Raw genomic sequence first — 18,204 nt, 5'->3', positions numbered from 1 at the left:
AGAAGTAAATAGGGTTGCGTGAAAATCGCAAGCATCCGCAAGCAAGTGCGGATGCGGTGCGATTTTCACACATGGTTGCTAGGTGACAGTCTATTCACTGTATTATTTTCCCTTATAACATGGTTATAAGGGAAAATAATAGCATTCTGAATACAGAATGCTTAGTAGGTGGTCAATTGAGGGTTAAAAAAAATTAAAAAAATTTAACTCACCTTCTCCTCTTGTTCGCGTAGTTCCCGTCTCTTCTTTACTTCTCAAAAGATGAACTATCGGCTAGGACCTGTGGTGACGTCAGATCACATGCTCCAATCACATGGTCCATCACCACGGTGATGTACCATGTGATTGGAGCATGTGATCTGACGTCACCAATGGTCCTTTAGCCGATAGTTCATCTTTTGAGAAGTAAAGAAGAGACGGGAACTACGTGAACAAGAGGAGAAGGTGAGTTTATTTTTTTTTTTTTAACCCTCAATTGACCACCTACTAAGCATTCTGTATTCAGAATGCTATTATTTTCCCTTATAACCATGTTATAAGGGAAAATAATAAAATCTACACAACACCTAACCCAAACCTGAACTTCTGTGAAGAAGTTCGGGTTTGGGTACCAAACATGCGTGATTTTTCTCACGCGAGTGCAAAACGCATTACAATGTTTTGTACTCGCGCGGAAAAATCGCGGGTGTTCCCGCAACGCACCCGCACATTTTCCCGCAACGCCCGTGTGAAAGAGGCCTAACTGTTTGGATAGATATAGCTGGGGTTTACTTGATTAAAATGCTGTTTTCTTTTGTTGATCCAAGGCTCCCTTCTTGGTAGTATGATACTTTTTCTTAACTTAAAAAATTAGGCCTTAGGTGTAATGAGGGAGTCACCAATTTTCAGAAACAAATTTTATATTTGTGGCCAACCCGGACATAAGTCAGTAGATAATTTAAAGTGGATGCGATTAGCCCAGAGCACAAAGACTCCAACATGATGGATATCAATCTGTGATTATCTGTTACTCCTATGGATAAGTGGTGTAAGGTGTATTTGATAACTGCTTATCCTGTACCTACAACTTAGACATGCATCACTTTTAATCAAGTTTTTTTTTAAATGTCCCAAATGCGCTAAAAGTAATTTTTCTAATATACTTTATTTTTTTGATTTTGAATTTTTACTAGAGATATTTCCACCCGAAAGCCCTGATTTCCTGCGCATTTTAAATTCACTATATTCCACATCGCTGACTTGTCAGCCGAGTACAGTCTGTGCACTCTATCAATGGGGCCGTAGAGAACGGTGTAAGGGCAGAAGCACACATTGCTGCTCCTGCCTGTGCCCCCTGAGGTTGGCTAAATGGAATAGCACATCAGTACCCCGCCATGATTAGCTCAACAGAGCATAGAAACATAGAATGTGTCGGCAGATAAGAACCATTTGGCCCATCTAGCGGCTCCGGCCTGTGCCCGCTGCGCTAAGTTAAAAGTCCTGCATGTAAGCTTTTAGCTTAGTAAAGCAGGCGGAAGCAGGACCTCACTCTGCTCAGCTAATCCTGGCATAGCACATTGTTACAGGGTACCCATGTGCTATGCCAGGATTACCAACCTCAGGGGGCACAGGCAGGAGCAGCAATGTGTACTCCTGCCCTTACACCGTTCTCTACAGTCCCATTGACAGAGTGCACAGTCCGTACTCCGCTGACAAGTCAGCGATTAAAATGAGCAGGAAATCAGGGCTTTCGGAGGGAAATATCTGTAGTAAAAATTCGAAATAAATAAATAAAGTATATTCGAAAAAAAAAACTTGATTAAAAGTTTAGTTACTCTTTAAGGTATCTTCTTCTGTTACTCCATAGGCGTAACAGATAATCACAGATTGATATCCATCATGTTGGAATTTAAAGCGCGCAGGAAATCATTAGGGGGGGTAAATATATTTACTATATATTTAGTAAAAATTCAAAATCAATAAATAAAGAATATTTGGGACATTTTACAAAAAACTTGATTAAAACTTTAGTTACTCTTTAAGGTATCTTCTTCTGTCAAGATGCTAAAAGTTTTTTTCAGATGTTTCTTATTACATTGTTTTTAGGACAGTTGGGTGACACCCAATATGAGCCTCATTAAGGCTCCTATACAAGCTGATACCCATTTTCCCATGACTCCTGAATGGTAAATCTGAACAGTTATCCTAGATTTTTCATTACTAGGTGGATAACTGAGTGACAACTTAGGGGAGAGTCGGAGGCTGTAACATCCATATAGGTTGCCTCCCAGCATTCCAGGAAAGGCTTTGGGCTATTCATTCCTTAAAAGGGTTATCCAATCCCTATAATGCCCCCGAAAAATGCCCGGCGACAGGGAGAAGAAGCCAATAGCAGGCCATGATGAGAATGAGTCTCCCTAGCATTGCGGGTGACGCTAAGGAGGCTCAGTCTCTTTGCAGCCTGCTATTGGCTAACACCCCCCCCCTCGCAGGATGTTTTAATCCGCGTGACGGGGAGATGCAGCAGCGGCCATGCGAGCATCAGGAGCGACAGGGATGCCAGGGAGCAGGGTAAGTATAACCTGTATGTAGTGCCCAGGCATTTTGGGGGGCATTATAGGGGTTGGATAAGCCCTTTAAAGGGGTTGTCCCACAAAAAATACTGTAAAGTTTTCAAACCAGCGCCTGCGTCTGAATACTTTTGTAATTGCCTGTAATTAAAACATTTTGATAGCTACTGAGCTGAATACAACGTATCTGTATAGCGCCACCTGCTGTTTGTTCTTTTCCTTATTTTTTTGCCCGACTCACTGAGATGGCTGCACATGCTCAGTTTCATTCTTTAACTGCCTCCTGAGCTGTGATAGGGAGAGCATGGACACGCCTCCTGAGCTGTGATAGGGAGAGAGCTGCAGAAGAAAAACACACCCCCTGAAAAAAGGACACTCCCTTTGACCTGCCAGCTTGATATAAATTTAGCAGAGAAATTGCGGCAATGAATGAGGAGATCTCTAGATCGATGTGAGGTACAGGGCTGGTTCTAGATTTGTTAGAAAGAGATTTTCACGTCTGATTTTGATGTTTTACATTAATCATGGGATAACCCATTTAACAAGAATCATTTAAAGGTTTCATAAAAGTACACAGAGACTGCTATGCGTAAAAGATCCAGTCTTGCCACATGGAGGCCCAGCCGCTGGACTGGCCAATGTGGAGAACATTCTTACAGTAAGAATTATATATATCTCTAATGGGACAGCCTCTACATGCCAGACATGGCAGTTCCTCTATAACAAAGGCCTATTGAGCAATTAAGTTGTTCTTGGAAAATGCATTGTATTCTCCTTTAAGAAATGGATGGGAGCAGATGCTAGTAGTCTCTGAAGCATGTAAGGTTGGGTTTACAGCACACTCCGCAGATCATGGCTCATAAAATCCCTCTGCCTTTACAGATGTCTTCATAACATTTTATGGGGCCATGCTGTGTTTCCCATAATTCAACTGGGGCAGACAGAGCATTGGTAACATCAGAATGCCATTGCTGCTAATACACCACCTTGCTATGCCGCTTTCTGCCAGCAGAGGGCTTTCCTTCAGATCACATTCAGTCTATCAGCAGGTTGTGAATCTCTCGCTTGATGGTGACACTGATCTGATTTTCTCAGAGGACTATGAAACTGATCTGGCTCATTTTCCCTGCCCCTCATCTTTCAGGGTCAGCAGCAATGCTCTGAGTCTCGCTCCAGCAGAGTATTACAACTGCGACTTCAATCTCTCTCTGTAAAGGCAGAAACACAGGGCGCCGGTGACACTTGGCAGCACTTTGTACACTTGGCATTGGTGTTCTCTTTGTCTTCTGTGCTATGTAAATTTTAATGTTCAAAAGTTTAATGTATTTATTTATGTGGTAAAGAGGTTATGCCACTAATATTTTTCACCCCATAAGACGCATTTCCCCCCCCCCCCCCCAAAAGGGGGCAGAAAATGCCCCTTCGTCTTATCGGGCGATTACTAATGAGCGCTTCCATTATGGAAGCGCTCATTAGTACCGGAGGACCGGGAAGCGGTGAAGGCTTTGTACTCACCGCTTCCTGGTCCTCGGCTGTGAAGACTGCGCACAGCGTAACTGCGCTCTGTGATCTCATGTTGTGCTCAGCCTTTACAGCACAACCGGAAGACAGAGCGTGCTGGAGGAGAGGAGCGATGTCCGGTGCAGGAGAGGTAAGTGTTTTTTTATTTTTACCCATAAGAGGCTGATGGGGGCTTAAACACTGCTGGGGGCTGAAATGAGGCTACTGGAGGCTGAATCGAGGATACTGGGGGCTGAAATGAGGCTACTAGGGGCTGAAATGAGACTACTGAGGGATGATATGAGGCTACTGGAGGCTGATGAGATGGGGCTCTTATCTGAGGTCTAATTGGGGGTCATTCACATTGGGGTCTGAGCTGAGGTCTGATTGGGGGTCTGAGCTGAGGTCTGAATGGGGTCTTATTAACATTGTGGTCTTATTGGGGCTGTCAGCTGAGGTCTGATTAACATTGGGGGTCTGACCTGAGGTGTAATGAAAAATATTTTTTTCTTATTGTCCCTGTGAAGGACTGAACCATCACTGGGGCCGCTGGAGAAGCCTGAGGGCCAGCCTCCTTCCTACGGACTATGGACCCAGAACTATGGAGACCCCCTCAGACCTTTCGGGGTTACAAGGAACTATGAACCCTGATTTATATGTGGAGTTTATATGCCACATATTTCCTATTGACCACCAAAGGTGCAGGGTGTGAATCCAGCAACACAAAAAGGGTTAACTCTGCACTGATACTCCCACTGATTGTGTTAGTGATGGGATTAAGATAGCTGACTCTAGGAGTAGCCAACTCCGGTGTAGATGAGTACATCACCCTATGATACCCTCAGGAGATAATCCCATCACGTGTCTCTTCTCTCCCTATTCATTCATTAGGGAGGGGGTGAAGATGTCTGTTTGCATTTGTTGTTCATGGTTGATTGATTTATGTTGTTAGACTTCTTGAACTGTATATATACTGAGTTGGTCTTCAATAAAGTGAGTTCCTGTTTTACCTTCAACATAGAGCCTCGTCTCACGTGTGTGGAGATTGCTATACGCTGTATACTCCCCTGGCTATAATGCCTAGCTTTTGTAAGAGCTGTTCCTTTTCCTTGATCGCTCTCTGAAGGAAGAGAGGTTCACCCACTGGAGCCTGGAGCCTTGTCGTAGGTCCAGGGTGGGTAGGAGACGGCGAGACCCCAACCAAGCTGTGGCGGTTCGTGGGGTCTGCAGTGCTTACAGTGTCAAGTGGAGTGCTTGGAGCCCTCGGGAAGCACTAGGAGCATCCATCAACGGAGGTACCCAGTTGGGGTGCCAGTCCCTCTCTAAAACCTAGGTGCGTCTTATGGGCCGGTGCGTCTTATAGGGCGAACAATATGGTAAATGAATCCTGATCAACAGCTGTATTGCTATTATATTAATTTCCCCAAATATCACCATTTACCAAAACTGCCTTATTATGAAGTTATTAACTTGCCATTGTGCCAGTTTTATTTTATGTCCAGTAGTGGAGCCTTGTAATACAGGACGCACATGCTCACATCACCCCTTTTCCTTTCTTCTATGCGCAGTGTCAGTTATGTGTCAGTTATGGATGGACAGACAATAAACAGATAATAGCTATATCCTGTTACACAGAGCATTTTTACTATGTGGAGGTAGAAAATGACATGGTTAGTGTCACATGCCCTAGTGATGTCAGGATGCATCTCATTGTCCTATGGATGATGGGACAGCAGATACCTGACAAACCAGGAAGTAGGATTCAAGCATGGGGGATAAGAGAAAACTGAAAATGAGGCACATTTGAAAAAAAGGAAAAAGAAAACAATTTAAGGAGGAATGGGAGCTAAAATATTTGACAAGAATAAACTTTAGAGTAAAAAGTAGTTTACTGCACAGCCCCTATAATCTATCAGAATACAAGTCTCCAATGGTGGTGTACAATATTTTAAATCACTTATGATGAGAGAGGGTCTATTTCATACTTGCCAAGTTCCCAGAAGTGGATTCCAGTAGAAATACTAGTGCCAAATTTGTTTCATATATCAATTCTGTTTTACAGCCTAAAACAGAATTGATATAGCTTTTGGCTATTGATTAGTGCTCACTTTCAAGTAATATTCTGGGCAAAAATGGGTCAATTTTTTCTGTAAATTTGTTTCATAGCCACACCCACTTTTTGTAGGACTTTTTGTAGGACTCACCCCTTTGAGGTACAGTGCCCTGAATGTACAAAGGATGTTGAAACTGATGAAAACCACCAACAATGAGGCACCGCTCTTTGGAAGGCTTCTGCAGGGCCTGGGGGATCTTCCAGCTCTTTCAGGAGTCCAGCAGGTCTCCCCTTTTTGCCAGGTACCTTCCAGGAGAGTTGACAAGTATGATGTATTTAATACCTTATTACCATGTCCAATCTGTACAGTTAAAAGTTACTAATCATACAGTATGCGAGCTTGAACTTACTTATGATGAGTTAGTTTCCTGTTTTCTTGCTTACCATCGGCCCCCCACCAATCACATCACAAGGAGCATTACCCTTAAAAGAAAAAATAATTTATTTTAAATCTTTGGAGTGCAAATTTCATTTAATTTGATTCCATTACCTAGATTTTCCAGACTTTGTATTTATTTCCTTGACAATACCTGTGAACAGAAACAGATATAACTAAGAAGCGGCTGAAATAACATTCCGTACAGGGTTCCATTCATAAAATAACTTTAGAGAGGACAGAGATTTTTGTGCTGAGCACAGAATTCTGATTTATTGGTAAAATTCTGGCTGCCGTTAGTCACCACTAGGGGGAGCTTACTGTAGACTAATACAGATTAATACAGCTCACGCTCCACTTAAAGGGTATTCCAGTCAAATTAAAAAGGTTACAGTGAGGTACAAATGGTAGGAAAAAAAAAATTACAGGAATTATACTCACCTCAACGACCTTTCCTTCTGTTTGTGGATCTGCCAACTGTATAGTTTCCAGCACTGGTGGCTACCAAGAACAGATAATTGTGGTGGTGCTGAGTTTAGGACCCCCATGATCTGATATTGTTGACCTACCTATGCTGAGGATAAGCCATCAATATCTAAGTCACGGAAAACCTCTTTAAACAAAAAAATTGCAAGTCATACTGAATGCTGTCCCATAAAACTGTATATCAATCTGCTCAGCTCCTCCTCCATAGCACGGTGCCTGCAGATTGCACTGCATTTTTATGGTTAGAGATCAGGGTAGAACAGGAAGGTTCCTGATGTCTTCTCTGGAGCATGTAATGAACATGTGAGAAAAGACGCCTTAGATTTGAGCTGCAAATCCCTGGAGACGTGCGGCACTGGCGAGAGCCAGACATTAGATAAATTATTTAATAAGTGTAGGCATACAGTCTGTGAAACTGCATTTATCCCCCTACACTGCCAGGGATTGTATTTCTGTGTACACAGCACCCGGCTGGATTCATGAACCACTTCACACATGAACCTCCTGCCCTATTTCCAAAGGGGCGATAGTTACTAGAGGCTGTCTCCTTGGTAGACGTAGGACAATATCTTTTGCCACTTTTTGTACATTGTTTAGGGGGCAAACTTCTGTCTTGGTTTCTGAGAAGCTCAACGAATCCTCATGTCGTCCAGTTGTAAAGTATAGACCTCTGCCCGACATTAGAGGAGCAAATAGCCACTTGATGCCACCTCCAGCCTTTATGGTCCCTAATGGCTTTAAACAGGAAAGTCAGTCCCATTGATCTCATCTGGTGAAGTAATCTCTGATATCAGACCACCCCTGATTTCCACAGCTAAAGGGCTTTATAGGGATTTTAACACTTTTGTTAAAGATTTCATTTAAAGAAAAATGTGGTTCCTTTAGGGCTCATTCAGACGGCCGTATGCTGTCCGCAAAAATACTGAATGCTATCCGTTTTTTTGCAGATCTGTTTTTTGCGGATCCGCAAAAAAACGGATAGCATTCAGTATTTTTGCGGATCCATAGACTTTAATGGTATAGGACAAGTATAGGACAGGTTTCATTTGTGTTGCGGAACCATGGAATAGAAAAGGGCCCCATAGAAGTGAATGGGTCAGCATCTAATCAATAAAAAAATGGATCCACATTTTTGCGGATAGCATACGGCCGTCTGAATGAGCCCTTACTCTGTGGATTTGTGTCTGAGACAGTCAGATCACCACCAAGGGGTGTCAGGGGTGTCCTAGTGACTCAAGACTCTAAAGACTATAGTCTAAAGAGTATTGGAACACTGGTCGCATCAAATTATCTAGCTGAAATACAAGCAATACGGCCTTCATCTCATGTCCCAGGCCCAACAGGAAGTCTGAAGTGTGCAGTAAAATGTCTTTTCCACCAATGATCACTATAGTCTTCCGTCTCTTCAGCTATTTAAAGGGGTTGTGTCACGAAGCATATGCAACATTTTTTAAATCATTATTTGAATACTTTTGTAATTGCATGTAATAAAAAATGTAGTATAGCCACTGAGCTATTCAATAAAATGTATCTGTATAGCGCCACCTGCTGTTCTTTTCCTTATTTTTTGCCCGTCTCACTGAGCTGGTCGCACGCAATCTTTAACTGTCACCAGCCATATGTTCTGTTAGAAGCTGTGGCAGTTACAGGGAGAGAGCTGCAGCAGAAAGGACACGTCCCCTGAGCTGTCAGGCTGAAGATAATGTAGCAGAGAAAATGGAGCAGTGAATGTGGAGATCTCAGCACCCATGTGAGGTACAGGGCTGGTTCTAGCTTTGTTCGAAATGTATTGTCAATCATGGCATAACCCCTTTAATTAGAATGCCATAATTAGCTCTGGCCATACACGTTCCATGTTAATTAGTATTAGCCAAATCTGCCAACTTCGCTGAACCAGCCGAGCATCTGTGTTTTGGGGCTTCCCAGCTATCCCTGTATAGCAGATATTGGGAGAGGTAAGAATCCACCTGTTGGATTTCAACTGAGGAGTCTGGCAGCAGCTTTCTCTCCTCTCCCCTTTGACAACATGCATACTTGGCTGAGCTCAGCGGGCATGGGTATGAGGGGGATTGGGAGAGATAGCTGTGAGCCATGCAAGCATTCAGCCGAAAGATATCTCACGGGTATGGCCGGCCTCAGACATTTTTATCATTAGGTTAAAGGGGTCAGGGGTGGATTGGCCATAGACCCTATAGGGAAATTTCCCAGTGGGCCGATGCCCCAGGGGGCCATCCAAGTCCTCCTCTCTGTCGCTGACCGGGTACATAATGAGATCTCAGCAGCAACTAACGCTGTGAAAATCAGGTACCCATGTACCCAGCCAGCGACCACACTTGTCTCCTGAATTCAACTGCTGTGTCCCGCACCTTACCTCATAAGCCCCCTGCTCCATAGACAACTGGAGGAGGACAGAAGATGGCAGCTATTGATGGCCACCACAGAGGGGCAGCTTTTGGGGCAGTATATTGTGCTACACTGTGTTATTTGCTTCTGCTGGGATGGTATTTTGCACTATGGTATTGTTGACCCCGCCTACTTGTGTTGCCCCGCCTTCTGTTTATTTGGACCCGCCTACAAAATGGGGCCACTTTTAGTTTTTTTTTTCCGAGGCCACTTCAAGTTCCCAGTCCGCCCCTGAAAGGGGTTATGCAGGGGTTTTAAATTGATCCCCTATCCTCACGATAGGTCATCAATATCTGTAGTCCGACACCCGGTACCCCCGCCAATCAGCTGTTTGAAGAGGAGGCGGAGCTCCATGCAAGCGCTACTTCCTGGTCATTACACCATGGGTCATCTTGGAAGCGTGTGTAATTACAAGTACTCGCTCCATTCACTTCCTCCATTCGCTGCTGTAAGTGAGACTCTGCATAGTGCAACACTCTCATGGAGCTCCGCCATCTCTTCAAACAGCTGATCAGTGGGGGTGTCAGACCCTCGACGATCAGACTCAACGATCAGATATTGGTGACCTATCCTGAGGATAGGAATGTAGATAAATCTGGTCAGCACACGATCTCCGTGCTCGCCACATGGGGAAAGAGAAATCTCTAACAGAAACAATGTAACGAAATCCCAGCACGCGCTGCTTATTTATTTCAACAGGTATACATCGATAGTCAGTAGAGGACGCGTTGCGGCCCATCCAGCGGGCCAAAACTCGTTCTCTACTGACTACCGATGTATACCTGTTGAAATAAATAATGATATGAATTGGAAACATTCAGCGCGTACCAGGATTTCGTTGCACTATCCTGAGGATAGGTAATCAATATGAAACCCCTGCACAACCCCTTTAAGTTAAAGGGGTTGTCCGGGTTCAGAGCTGAACCCGGACATACCCTTATTTTCACCCAGGCAGCCCCCCTGAGGCTACCATCGGAGCATCTCATGCTCCGATGCGCTCCCTTACCCTGAGCTAAATTGCGCAGGCAGTGTGTTCGGTGACGACACCGGCTCTGATGGGCGGGCTTTAGCGCTGCCCTAGCCGTTTTACTGGCTAGGGCAGTGCTAAATCCCGCCCACCAGTGCCGGTGACGTCACCGTGCTTCCTGTCAGCCCCATGAAGAGCCCCCGGAACGTCACCGGATCTCCCAAAAATGCCTTTGCCCTGCGCGATTTAGCGCAGGGCAAAGGAGAGCATCGGAGCATGAACTACTCCGATGCTCCAGTCAGGTGGGCTGCCGAGGTGAAAATGGAGGTATGTCCGGGTTCAGCTCTGAACCCGGACAAGCCCTTTAAGCTTTAAAAGGGTTTTATGAGATTTTTAAACTGATGACCTGGCCTTTGGATAGGTCATCAGTATCTGATTGGTGGGGTCTGACACCCCGGACCCTTGCCGATCAGCTGTTTAAGAAGGCAGTGACATTCGCAGTACAACATGTTCACCTGTCACGTGGCCGTGGCGCAGCTCTGTCCCATAGGAGAGGGTATGGGGCTGAGCTGCGATACCAAGCACTGCCAGTCTGCCACTATACGATATACGAGTTTCGGACCCCCACTGATCAGATACTGATGACGTATACAGAGGATAGGTCATCAGTATTAAAATCTCGGAAAACCCTTTTAAGAATAGGACAAAACTACAGTTTGATTTCTGCGCCGTTCTGTGCATGATCTGCTCATAGAAAAACAGGCAGATCTGCGTATACTCAATAAGTTAGAAAGGAACCTATTCATTTTAGGCTGATGGTTTATCGCCCTCATTAGGAATCTTGCAGGCTTGGTACCTTTTAATGGCTAACAAAAACGTTTCAGTGCTGAAATGTTACCTTCTGTATAACGGAGGCCAACGAGCGCTGCGCTTCATAGCAGTACAAAGGGGGGAGGGGAGACAAAGGCATTGTCTCCCTCTCAGACAGGTGCACACAGCATGAGGCATCAGGCTTTTGAATTTTTATTAGACGCTATATTCTCCCAGTCTTCACCCCCCCCCCCCCCCCCATGTCGCCAGCCGTCTCCCTCACCCACCCTTTTTCTTTTCTTTTATTAGCCATGCATATTTCGCATACTCTATCAATATGAGTACATTTCCAAATATTAGCCTTTTATTCTATATACAGTACATCCATTTTAGCACCCCTCCCTTTTGATTCAGCCCTCGCTCACATTCTTGCTCTTGATATTGGCTACATGGCACCATCGGCTGGTGCTTTATAGTGTAATTTAATTTTCCGTGTCCTGACACACTGCCAAAACTTGTATTTGCTTAGTGGGCAAGCATAAGAGATCCTCAAAAGCCTTCATGTTTGAAGTTTGAGCATTCTATGAAAGCTTATGAAGAAAATGGGCCATCTACTCCAAACTAGCCAAGAGAGCCCACTACAGTATTGTGTGAGGAGGTCACCACATTTATGCTTCCGCATTACTGCACTTTAGACGTGAGCACCAATACATGACTGGGATGGAGACATTGGTGGTCTGGGGGTCTTTTTCTGGAGGTACCCTCTAGGACTTCAACATAGATGGTGTATCCTTAGGATGGGCCATAAATGTCCAAGCAGTCGGGCTCCAAATCAAACAAGTTTGCGGACCCTTTATTGTGCTGATCAGGGGAGGTCCAGGGGTTTTGACCTACACGTTTCCAAGAAAACCCCTTTAGATATAAAGGGTATGTGCACATTTCCAACCATTCATTCTTTCAATGCATTTAAATACAACTCTGCATGTTAAGTCTGATTACAAATGTTTTAACATTTTGTGTATACAGCTCTCATGAAAAACCATGTGTCTCCATGGTTACAGACTACAAGCAAGCTCTGTGCGTAGTCTGATCCTGCAGCTGTGTTACAACCCTCTGGATGGCTGCAGTCATACAGAGCAAAGTAGCAACTGACACACATCTTGACCACCCCCTAGCTAATATGGGGGTTGCAAGTAGGACCATCTTTATTAACTTGACATACCTCACACATTCACTTGTGTAGGAGTCCAGATTGGGTCAGATAAGTAGTCCTATCTCTGGGTCCCCTTTTTTTTTTTTAAATGTGAACTTATCAGTGACTCATCTCCTTCATGTCTTCCATGTGTCCTATTGCTTGCTTCTTCGCTGGGGGTGAGACCTGTGCAGTTTTGGAGGTGGTAAAGTTGGCAGCTCCTGTATTACACATGCCTTGACAAGGCACTGTAAGATTTAAAATACTATAGTAACGTCTATAATGGTGACAATGGCCTCTCTTTGATAGGTTGTCACAGACCCTCCCATTGCTGAATGGTAATATAGTCTTGTTTAACCCTTTCCTTTTTTAGGTTTCGTTTTTTGCTCCCTGCCTTCCTGGAGCCATAACTTTTTTATTTTTCCGTTCACATAGCAGCATGAGGACTTGTGTATTTTGCAGGACAAGTTGTACTTTCTAATGCCACCATTTTATATTGCATAGGATGGTAGTGGAAGCGGGAAAAAAAATCCAAATGAGGTGGAAAAAATGCAATTCCACCACAATTGTATGGGTTTTGTTATTATGGCGTTCAATATGTAGTAAAACTGACTTGTGCTCTTCTTCTCCAGGTCAGTACGGCAGTTATGGCAATACCACATGTGGTGTGTGTGTGACTTTTTGATCACTTTTTGTTCAATGTTTTTGGGAAATGATAATAAAATGGCGAATCGGCCATTTCCATTTTTTTTTCCTTCCATTACGCCATATGGGATACGTTTTTAAAAATATTTTAATACTTTTTTTTTTTTGCACATGGCGATGCCCATGAGGTTATTTTTTTAAATTGTTTATTTACATTAATTTTGGGGAAGGGGCTGATTTGAATTTTTTTATTTTTTTGACATTTTTCAAAACTTTTTTTTAACTTTTTATTAGGTCCCCAATTGGACCCCAACTTGCAATGATCAGATTGCAATTTGTATAGAATATTGGAATTTGCTCCATTATTCTATACAGATATCACTATATTACAGTTCAGTTCTGCCATCTGCTGGCCTGAACTGTAATATACAAGTAATGAGCCTGGAAGCCTGGAAAAGGCTCAGGCTCATTGGTATGTATGAACACCTTCCCCGATCTCCACCCGGGGAGGCATTCCTTACCCAGAAGTGCGCGCTTCCGGGTTATAGCCCTTTGAAATGCCATAGTCACATTTGACCACAGCATCTGAGAGGTTAAATGTCCACAGTCGGCATTACCGCCAATCGAGGACATTAGCTGTGGGTGTCTGCTGTATGAAACAGCAGGCACCCGGCGACTATGACTATGGCGCCATCTTTAAAGACCATACACAAACATCCACCATACATGTACAGCGGATGTCGAGAAGGGCTTAAAGGAACAATACATACAAATAAGTTCATAAACTAAAAGTGTTTTTCTGGACTTTATTATTCATCTCCTATCCTTAAGATAGGCCATTATTATTATTTGACAACTGGGGTTCTGACTACTGACACCCCTGCCAATCAGCTGGGTGAAGGGACTGTAGGGCTTTAGAGTGTACTGTTCCTCTTCACTGTTTACCCAAGCACAGCACCAAATATATGACTGTGGCTGTGCCTGGTACTGCAACTGAGTCTCAATCAAGTAAATGGGCATATCCACAACCACAACCCATACATACAGTGAGGTGTCTGGGTAAATAATGAAGGATTCAATTCTAAAGGCCATACATCTGCAATAGCTGTCGGCTAAACCCTCCTTCAGCCCACAGCTACTCCCGCTGACTTGCCCATGCACACTTGGTTTGGTTGGTGGGCATGAAGAGTGGTGTAAGTTGCTGCCAAACACCACAAGTCGAAAATGGCTGGAGAGAGTTGGTGCTTCCCCATACATATAAAGCAGAGGAGCTGTGTTGCACCAAGGGGCTAGTCCCTGCTCCTCGGTGCACCGAATCGCTCATTTCCATAAAGAACAAATGATTTTCTCAAGACAGACATTGTTTTATCAGCAGGATCTACCCTACCAGGCAGTATGTCTGGTTTAATAGGGTTAATTTAAGGATATGCTATCAATATTATTATTCGGGTAAGCCGCTTTAAGGATAGTTTTGGTCTCTCAGAGGATCAGGATTGAATGCCAGGTGAGTGAGTTTTCCGTGGAGATACCCTTTCGTTGCTGCACAAATCATTATTCACATGTTTCACAAAAGTCTGTTCCTGCTAAACCTCGCGCCCACTAGTTACAATACAATGTCGTGTGTCATTGCGTTTCGCGCACTATTATGGAAGTGTTTGCTCTTGGGGGCAGTAATGAAGTGCACTCGCGTGCTTGTAACATTCAGCGTAAAGTGCTACCAACTATATATTATATCTATGGACTAATGGAGGCTCAATGGCTTATAGGCAGAGATCATTCACCAGCACACTAGAATCAAAAAGGTAGGGATGGCTGAGTTATGGAAGTTCCTGACGTTGAAGTGGGAGTCACGGCGATTATTAACTGCTCCCAAGAAGCATAATGGGGAGCTATAATTCAGCTTCTTTCTGCTTTATCATTACATCTAAGATGACATTCCCAATTAATTTCCATGACCTCATCCACGGTTATGGGATGCAATATGCATTTTCGGAATCACGGCAAAGCTGCCAAGTTGCTAGACGTTTTGTCCAAAGTTCTCATCGTTTTTAACTCTGATTTCCCTGAGAGATGTCTTATCCGTTATCTAACTTAAGTGAGAGCAGGAGACTCTGGAGAAGACCTCACAGGTCTGTCTGTCTCATAGCATCTTAGGTATTCTTGCCCTTTCTTGTACCCTCAGTTCTTCCACAGCTACAAGTGGCGTGACCTTATTCCGTGTGAGGACTACACAGACATTTTTCCACTTGTAAACATCATTTCTGTATTGACGGCCACAATCAGATCTGCTCCTCATCCCTTTGTCTTTCTCCTCTCCCCTGCTGCAGTCCGGGAAGTCAGAGATATATCTTCATGGGGACAGTAACTGCTGGTGGTGTCATTCCCCTATAAATCTCAGCGTGATTGCTGGGAGTCTGGAATAAAGAGCAAAACAAGAGCCCCTGCCATGAAGCTCTTGGCCTTCTAGTATTCTACTCCGAATTCCTGTGACTGTCATATCTATTGCTGCCATATGTGACTTATCTTTTTTTGACATCCTTGGTTTTTGTAGATAGGCTAGGTTATCCTTTTAGAATTAGGATTATTGCTATTTGTACAAGGTCGAAACGGCAGTAAATAATAATACGATGAAACTGCGTTAAGACATCATCAAGTTAAATTTACATCATTTTACTAAGTAGCTAAAGCTTTTGCATCAGTTGTGTAGCCCATTGTGAACTGACCTTAAAGTTGGCCATACATATTCGATTAATGTCTTCTGAACCCACCAATTACAGTATATAATCTGAAGGGGGGGAAGGGGGGGTGACCTCATGATGGATGGGTGGAATAAAAAAGTTAGATTGGAACATGCCCGATCCTTTGGATCTCAAGGAAGATAAGCCACAGATAGTGGTGTTTGGTAGAGGCTTACCTTCTTCTCCATTGAAAACACATACATGTTCAACCAAGCCAAGTGGACATGTGTATAAGGGGTCGGGAGGGATAGCTGTCAACCAAAACCAAATGAGCATTTGCCCAACGGCCATAATATGGCCAGCCTAAGGCCAAATACAGACAGACTCATGGCTCCATACAACCTTAGAGTTGAACAAACCAATCTATAGGGCCATACTGTACCTCCCTGTGCCTTTAATTTCAAATAGAGGCATAGGGAGGTTTCGTATGAACTCAATATAAATAGTTTTTGTCATTTTCCATTGGATACTACATTACGGAGCTATTCTCCTCTAGAAATATTGCTTGTCCGCAACAAGGCACCATAGGGACAATTTCTGTTCCCAATGGACAATCAAACCTCAAACACGTAAGCTAAGACCAACCTCATAGGAAGGGCATTAACCTATCAGTATGACAGCTAGAGATGAGCGAAGCGACTTTGGATGCTACATCTGAAGTTGTTTCGCTAAAAAGTATATTATACTACTGTAAGGAGATTCATTTCCGTACAGTATTAGAATGTACGGGCTCCAATGAGCCGAAGTCCGTTATTCACGAAGTCGAAGTCTAATGACAACATTATGCGCTGAGACTGCGGGCATGCTTGGGCTATGTTTTGCCAGTCTTATTATAAGCCGGACTGTCTGCAGTTAGATTTTGATCAGGTTCCCAGCAATTTCCTGCACATAGACTCTGCAATTTGAAGCTAATTAAAACCGTGTAATTGGCCATTAAAGTGCTGCATGTATGAGTGGCTTCACCCTGAACAACCAAAGAAACTCTGACTTCACGCTTGTGTTTAGTTATGAAGCATCTGACAGTAAAGCTGGAAGGACAAACACTCCGTTCTATGGTCATATATTAAGGCATAGTAAAATATTTATTGGATACAGTCTCGTTTTATAGTCAATTCTACCGCTATATCTTTCCTTCCAGGAGAAGTCATTTAATGTCTAGAGAGAATCTCCTACATTGGGCCTTGCACATCCATCTGACTATGGGGAGTTTCCATGCATGGTTTTATCGATTAAGGTTGCTGCCACACTGTGTTTTTTCTTGGCCCTTTTTGGCTTGCGAAAAATTTCAATAATTTTTGGGGTGATTGGTGACCTACTACACTTGCATGACATGACCAATTGACATGATGCAATGGGAGCAGATCACCGATGTGGCCAGCAACCAGAAGCAGCAGATGTTGACATCAGAGGACCTGAGCGAGGCAGCTGAAGCCGGGGACCGAAAGAGCAGGGATCCAGCAGCGGGGAGCAGGTAAGTATGCTTCCCTTTGTAGGCCTAGCCAATATCCCTTTAAAAGTAGTGTTGAGCGAATCGAAGCCAAATGAATTGACTTTGATATGAATTTAAATAAAAATGGATTCACCGCAAAGCCACATTTCCTCACGCTTCATGGTAATGAATCTATTTTTCTTGAAATGGCGGTAAAAAAAAAAAATACAAATTCAACTCATCCATTTGCGCACAAAGAGGCCGTCGTGGCCATCTTGATTGCATAAACCGCACAAAATCTCATGTGGGTTGACGTTTGACATCACCACGCCAGCGCGGTGATGTCATCAGTGATGACATCACCATGACCAGCCAGTGTGATAATGTCATCACGTCACCAAGCAAAATCTCCAATCAAGATGGCCACAACAACCTCTACGTGAGCAAATGGATAAGGTGAGTATTTATTTATTTATTTATTTTTACCCTAATTAGCCCCTGAAAGGCCTAAATGGTAGCCTCAGATGCCGCAATTAGCGATGAATGCGGCATCTGAGGGGTTCAATGACGGGGTGCAGCGCGATCGCCTTTCCCCATTATTGCGCTACATACAAAGGAATGCGCTTTGTGACGAAGTGATTCATCACAAATCAAATTTATTTCCTAGAAATAGATGCTAAAAGTAAACAAGAAATATGGTTGCCCTCATAGTTTGTCCATCTGCAGCATCTGGTGCATGATCCTGACACAATCAGTTTTGAAGACACACTGCAGTGAGCACAGGGATTCATCTCCCATGGATTTCTTCCATCGTCAGCTGATGGCCAAGTTAGGGGCCAGGGCTTATCCAGCGAGGAAGGGCTTAAGGATGCGGGAAGGGCTTGACCAAAGAAGAGGGGCTTAATTATGTTTTTTTTTCTCTAATGTACCGTATTTTTCGCCCTATAAGACGCATCAGCCCATAAGACGCACCTAGGTTTTAGAGGAGGACAATAA

Source organism: Bufo bufo, chromosome 3 (assembly GCF_905171765.1).
Source record: "Bufo bufo chromosome 3, aBufBuf1.1, whole genome shotgun sequence".
NCBI classification, from domain to species: Eukaryota; Metazoa; Chordata; class Amphibia; order Anura; family Bufonidae; genus Bufo; species Bufo bufo.
The sequence above is the reverse complement of the archived record's forward strand: the minus strand, read 5'-3'. Positions refer to the sequence as shown.